The sequence below is a fragment of the Monopterus albus genome, unplaced genomic scaffold, assembly GCF_001952655.1.
Source record: "Monopterus albus unplaced genomic scaffold, M_albus_1.0 scaffold186.1, whole genome shotgun sequence".
Classification (NCBI taxonomy): Eukaryota; Metazoa; Chordata; class Actinopteri; order Synbranchiformes; family Synbranchidae; genus Monopterus; species Monopterus albus.
The window spans coordinates 2,390,467-2,397,732 of record NW_018128066.1 but is presented as its reverse complement, the minus strand read 5'-3'; the positions used below and the strand labels follow the sequence as shown (position 1 = coordinate 2,397,732).

The 7,266-nt window shown below is 40.8% G+C and overlaps 1 protein-coding gene across 1 annotated transcript in view; it reads left to right on the top strand.

The window, feature by feature from the left end:
- Positions 1–383: 383 nt before the first annotated feature.
- Positions 384–7,266, top strand: part of LOC109969932 (synaptosomal-associated protein 25-B-like) — a 49,505-nt gene continuing 42,622 nt past the window's right edge. Inside the window, exon 1 of the mRNA XM_020617158.1 lies at positions 384–496. The gene's annotated coding sequence lies outside the window, so the exon portion shown is untranslated. The remainder of the gene's footprint in view (positions 497–7,266) is intronic.

The following is a 7,266-nucleotide window of genomic DNA, read 5'->3' as shown; positions in this document are numbered from 1 at the left end:
TTTTTTTTTTTGAGGGGCTTGCATGTTTGAAAGTTTTGTTATACCCCAGTTCTTTTACTGGACAGATCTGAGTAAGGAAGGAGTCCGTCCTTCTTGATTTTAGTGCTGGTTTATTTACAAATATATATAAAAGGATTACAGAACACAACCCAGGGCTCCCTCCTTTAGACAAGCTGCTGGAGAAGAGAGCAGGGAAAAAAAGCACCCAGAAACACAGAGCCTAATACATTTATCAGTTTTGGGCTAACCCCTTAAAATGTTTCAAAATGTTGAATTAATTGTAACCAAGAGGTTCCTACTTAAAGGCTTTATTTTGTAATATCAAAAGGAAGTGTGGCGTGTGTAAATCGTCAGACTTAACACTGGTTGGGAGGAGGGCGGTGTTTCCATCGGAGATAGTCCGGTTGAACGGAGCCGTAATAGCTGACACATTTTCTCCGTGTATCGAGCAAATGCAGCCAAACTAAAAGAAGAAGAGCGTAAGAAACTTAACAAGGTAGGTTTGACTGGTTGGTTTTTGTTTTACGCATTCGGACTCCCTGTTAAAATACAGAACATCAATTAAAGTTTGAATTATTGATAAAACGTATTTAAAGTTAGGTTTTTGCAGTTTAGGATTATCACAGATTAACAATGGCTGTGTTTTCTCCAGCACTAGCGAGATTGTGTGCCTGTTTTATTGTCCTTTTCCCAGCACAACACGACTTTACAACGACCATAAAATCGTTTCTAAACAAAATCCGTGTAACGTTTCTGTGATGTTGCTGCAGTTTGTGTGTGGTGTCGTTTAGCTGCTGGATTTCTGTAAAAATATTATAGGATTAAAGTAGTTGTTAAGGCTTAAGATAAACTAAAGCATAGAGCAGGCTCTGGGAAGTTCTTTCGAGTATTTCTGAAGGCTTTTAAGGATTTAAAATTTGCAGACTGCATCGTGTTCAGCACCATGGACAGCTCTGGAGTACAGTCACACCGGCACACACAAGTGCACTACACAAGCCGAAAGACAGCAACACAACCAGTGACCCACTGGCCGTACATTAATTTGATACATCTCAAAGTTGTAGTTCTCCTAAAAGAAGTGCCACCCTCCAATTCTCAGTCTTGTTTAAGAAGTTTATCTGGTTGTTAAACAGGGCAAGCAGTCTCACCATGTGCAATCTGTCATCTTTGGATGGATCCATAGTGGGTGTTTACATGTATGATCTTTTATATATGTCTTATACACAATATAGACTAAAGTATTAGGACACCTTACCATTTCACGAACAGGGACTTTAATGTCATTGCATTCAAATGCATAAACTATAATATGGAGTTTGTTTCTGTGTCTGTAATGGAGACCTCAAAATAAACACTTATTTCTCAAAATGTTCTCAAACAGTAAAAACAAAAAATAAAGTCCTTCGTGTATCATCACGTGTACACGTCTGTGAGCCATATTACAATCAATTCCAGGAAAAGAGTGTTTTACAAATGTTGGGCCCTCCCTGCTTCCTGTCCTTCCCCTGTAGCTGTTTTAATGTCAGCAAGGGCAAGGAGCTCAGGCCTACTCTTAAACCGATCAACATATGTGCACACACATTTGTGTTTTTGTACTGGGCAACCTGGTGTTGTTTGTAACCAGAAGTAAACAGAGTTCAGTTGGAGCAGGAGCTACTGTACATACATTGTGTAAAATGTGATGAGCTCTGTTCTGTGCACTTTGGCTGCTGCCACTTTATCAGGATCATTCAAACACAATTGTCTACAACAAAGCTAGTCTACAGTCAACAAAACGCTTCTTGGATTGTTAGTGAAATGGTTACATTTGTCCAGGATGCAGGTAAAACAGGTGTTTGATTGTCTGTAGGTGAAATATGGGGAACATGAACCCAGGGTGCACAAGTCATTAGCTTCCTGGTGAGAATGGTTCCTGCTTTGATTGGCACAGCCCTGATTTCCCACTCCTCCTCCCCCTGCCCCTTAGCACCCATCAATCACTACCGTCACCCTGCCCACAAAAGGTGAGAAATTACCATCAGCCTCCAGTCCATCCTACTACATCAGATGAAAACACACAGGCATACTCAGAGTAACATTTTTCACCTTGTCTCGTTCAAACCACACTCACACTGTTTAATTTATTTGTCTTGTTATTTGTTCATCTGGGTCTTTTTATTCCACTCTCCTTGTCAAATATCAACATAATCACCTATAAAAATGCCAGTTGGTAGAAAAACTGCAATATCCAAGAATGCTCTGTTATATCGGTCTTCTTTTTTTCTATTAATTTTGCTCACTCCTTAGATGTCAGCAATAAAATGAGCAGGGAGATTGCATTTGCATTCTGTTCTTGGCAACTGTTTTTACCCTGTTTTTTACCCTTTTACCCTGTAGGATTTTCATTTACAGATTTGTTTTGGATATGCACTTCTAAAAGCTGATCATGTTTGGATGGCACATCATTTGCCAACACAGACTTTTTATAAATGCCACAGTTTGTCATCTTTAGTTAATGCTTTCGACTCAGGGAGGGGCAGATGTTTTTAGAAGCCTTGCAGGATGTTGATCTCAGCAACTGCATAATTGTGCTACCTACAGAGGTGTCGCTTGACTTTACACTCAACAAAACAAAAAAGAATTGCAACAAAGACCAATGACTCAATTAGATTTCATTCCTTTAACTTGAAATCACTAGATATGAAGCTTGAAGATTTAAAAGGTGTATTACAAAGCCATGTGCATGAATCGGTTCTCCATTTTCCTGACGTTGTGTATTTTGAAACAGTCTAGCAGCAGCCAGTCTCAGTGCATAAGCAGGACTGAACGTTACATTTTGCAGGGCACCTCAGCACACCGAAGACTTGTTGAAGAAACAAGTATGTAAGACTTGGGTCGTGACTTTGGACTTCATAGCCAAGACTTGACGCTTGTGACGAGCAAAATGATGCCTTTGTCTCAGCTCTAGCAGCTTTACGGCACTCTGAGGAGTTTTAAACCAGTAGCACAATTGGTTTCATGCTATGGTGGTAAAGTGCCAATAAAAGTACAGATGTGCCATCAAATGCAATAAAGAAGATGACTTCTAGAAAGTAAACTTGAACGTATACAATGCAAAACTTAAAATATTATTTGTTCTATCTCAGGAATACACACAGTGCATTTTGGCTTCTCTTGTTTGTTTACAAGAAAACTCTACTGCACCTTTAACATTGTCTGATCGCTGTCAGCTCAAAGGGCAGACCCCACCTTTTTGTGAGCCTGATGCTCTATCAACAAAATGCATAATTTCAGAAAGTCTGATATGTTTCCCTCTCACTGATCAGGATGACATGACAGATACAGGTAGAGTATGTAGTAATGTGATGCTCATTAAGCATACCTTTAAGGCAAGGTTAATGTTTTATGGTTTAAAAACATCTTTGCATCAACATTTAAATGATCAAATAGTTTTGTCATATGGTAGGATCCCCTGGAGGTTTATGTGCTTATTAGTTGTGTGTGCATGTCTGTATGTTAGGAGATCCCGTTTGGGACTGTTGCATTCAGATATGTGGAATGAGCAATATTTTTACATGGCTTTCTTCCTCCTCTATGATATGAATGTACAGGCTCCTGGATGTGTAGCTAGATCTATTTTAATATATGTCTCTGTCACCACTGTGTGAGCTTAAGTAAGTACAAATGAACAGCATGTACAGAGCTGCATGTTGACAGGTGTACATTTGAATATGTGTATGCGAGAAGAGAGCAGAGAAGAAACAGAGGAAAGGAGGGGGTGGTGGAGAGTGTGTGTGGTTGTGTGCACTCTAGGTCTGTGTGTGTTAGTGAGAGCAGAAGTGAGAGAGGCTGAGAATACCAAAGTGAAAGAAAAGGGAAAGCATATATGAGGGAGGGACAGTAAAAGAGAGCAAGAGAGAGAGTGGTGTGTATCTTATGTAAGTGTTGTGACGCGCGTGTGTGTGTGTGTGTGTGTGTATTCTGTAGGCCCACAGATTAATCCGGTAGGTTTTATCCTCTGTGAATGGGACAGTGGAGTTTTGCAGTGATTATCCGTGCAGGTCACAGATGATTGCTTTGAGTCTTCTGTACGTCTCACACTTCTATGCGTTCCTGCTTGCATTCCGCTCTGTCTGCCTAATTTGTTATGGGCCTGCTGATGTTGACAGGTTATAAAAGTTGAGATGTTTATAGGGGGCTGTAGATCATCCTAAATGCATAATTGTATAATGGATGTATCCTTCTGATATCCAGTAGGTCAGACTGTTTCAAAAGCTGCTTCACTTTGAAGTTGATGTGTATTTTCTTCCTTTCAGACTGACCACTTCACCTCTGCATGTCCATCTCTACTCTGGTTAATTTTGTCAGTCTCAGTCCCAACCCGCCTGCCATAGCTTTCTGTCTGTTGTGGTGGTATATTATTGGAAAATGTCATAAATGCTTGGGCATTTATCCCCCAAATTTCCTCAGTGATTTTCCACTGCAGATTTCTCCATGTATGTCCCTCCTGCCCCTCCTTGGGGAATATTCTAATTCCGCGGGGCCATATTGTCATGGCAGGCGTTGCTGTGGGCAGAAAACCAACTCTGCATGTCTTGCTCCATTCATATTCAGCCACTGTAGTCAGCCTGGATGCAAATCAGGAGGCTCAATTATAAAGATATCTTCTGAACATTTGACATTTTTCCTGCATTTTTGAGTACTTTGAATTTACTGTAAATGTATTTAGCTGAAACAATGAAATAACTTTCTAGAACTCTTTCTCTGGCTCAGGTAAACAAAAGCATTTAAAAATAAGAAGAAATTCTTTATGTGTGTGTGTGTGGCCAGTGGTACTTGCATAGTATATTAGCAGTCAGCCATAAAGTGGTGTGTAAACTGTTGGAGTGGTTTAGCCCTCATAGTCCCATCATGCTCTCTGACCTGGTCTTGTCTTGGCATATGTGGTTACTTATATGTCAGTGATGTGGAGGTGCAGCATTTACAGCATGCACTGGTGGTTTGTGTGTGACTGTACAAAACTGCATTAGAAAATATCTTCTTATTCTAACAGAATTTAAACATGCATGAATTGATGCATATTTGTAAACAAACTAATAATAAATGGCATATTTGGTGTACTTGAGCATCCAATGATATCAGATGTACTGTAGACACACATACACAGGTGGCACATGTTGCATTAATAATGTTGACCTGGCCCTGTCCAGGAAATAATGAAACATGGTTCTGCTTTGATGTGGTGAGATGTTGGAATGTCTCATCCTTGCACACACCTTGAACCAGTTCTTGCTGTGTAAGTCTTTCAGTTCCTCAGCGCCGGGAAGTGTTAACCTTCATAGAATACACACAGAAACACACTGTAATTCATAGTGTGACATTGTGGGTGTACAGTCTCCTCCACACATGCAATTGACAGACAGGCCTCTTATAACATGCCTGTTATAATTACAGTGATATATGTAAAGCTGTGATTATTAGCTACATTTACAGTCTTGTTTGCATGTTTTTGCATCAAGAATAAATGGTCACCAGTAGGTACCCAGGGGTCACTTTTGTGCTGGTTATTGCTACGCAATTATACTAAGAAACAGAACATCACAGTAATAGCAGTACTAACGTCCAGTTACACTTTGCCCACCACCTCATTTCCCACAGCCTCTCTGACTAATTCACAAAAATAAATGCATTAGAGAGAGGAAGAACTGCACCAGCTGCTTTAAAATGCCCCAGATTTGGGTTAGTGCTGCCCTAAACCTGTGAGACCCCCAAAACTGAACACCTGATAAACTGCCCTGGTTTCCCTGACTGTGAGATTCAGTGCAGCCAGAGTGTCCTGATGTCCTACTTCCTTTGCACACACTATTTATCTCAGCTGAGCACGGTGCTTGATTCACATTTTATCATGACAGTCATGGCAGCATCCTCTACTACAGTGGAGGGTATCTCCATCTTTTTCTTCACCTGTATTTTATCAACCCTAAAGGAGATTTACTGTAAACTAGCATTTTGATAACATGAATCAAATCTTTTCTTTCTTGCCTTTAGGTTGAGATTGCAAACCTAGAGAAATAATGTAATGTATGTTGCTTTATGTAAAATTAGAAAATATATGTAATATGTGTTCTTAGTAATCTTAATGGCTGTTAATATTGTTAGTTTGACATTTTCTGTTGTTAAGAATGTTGCGGTTTGGTGATTGTCAGTGTGATTGTCATTAGCAGACAACTGAGTGAATATTTATGTGCAGTACTTCTACATAAATTGTTTTGTCACTGTCAGTTTAGGAGTGGAGTATACTGTATACAGTAACTGGCAGGAGAAGATGATACAGGGAAAGAATTTTTCTTCTCATTTATTTCCATGTCCTGACATCAGTGACATCAGTCAGTCAGGTTTCTGCCCTGCTCTTTAAAGGAGATGAGAGGAGCTGGTTTGATTGGACATAACTAAAACCAGCCTGACTTGACCTGTTCATGGTGCATGCCTTCTTCTAACAATGTATTTCACCTCTCCTCCACAATGCACCCAGTAACACCTGAATGAAAAACTCCCTTTAACGGAAGAAACCTCTGACAGACCCCAGCTCTTGGTGGGCAGCCTTCTGCCTCAACCGGTTGGGGTGAGTGGATAGAGGAGAGACAAAAGAAGAAAAGCAACAAGACACAACAATCAAACACTGGTCAGGTTGATGTGGCCAGTGACTGCTCGTCAGAGATGTAGAGCTCCAGGGCCAGGGCAACCTGCAGAAAGGTACAGGGAGAGAGAGAGGACACACTACGGGAGAGAGGAGACACAAAGTTAGTAATGTGTAATGGTGGCATATAGAAGCATAGGAAGAAAGAGGAGAGGAGAGGGAAACGCAGACCATCATGGGGCCCCCCAGCAGCCTAGGCCTATAGCAGCACAACGAAGAGAAGGCTCAGGGTCACCTGATCCACCCTAACTATAAGCCTTATCAAAAAGGAACGTCTTAAGTCTAATCTTAAAGGTAGAGAGGGTGTCCCCCTCCCGAACTGAGACTGGGAGTTGGTTCCATAGGAGAGGAGCTTGATAGCTAAAGGCTCTGCCTCCCATTCTGCTTCTGTGGACTCTAGGAACCACAAGTAGACATGCACTCTTGAGAGCGAAGTGCACTGCAGGATGATAAGGCTCTACGAGGTCTTTACCATACGATGGAGACTTGTCATTAAGGGCTTTGTATGTTAGGAGAAGGATTTTAAATTCTATTCTGAATTTTACAGGGAGCCAGTGGAGAGAAGCTAATATGGGAGAGATATGATCTCT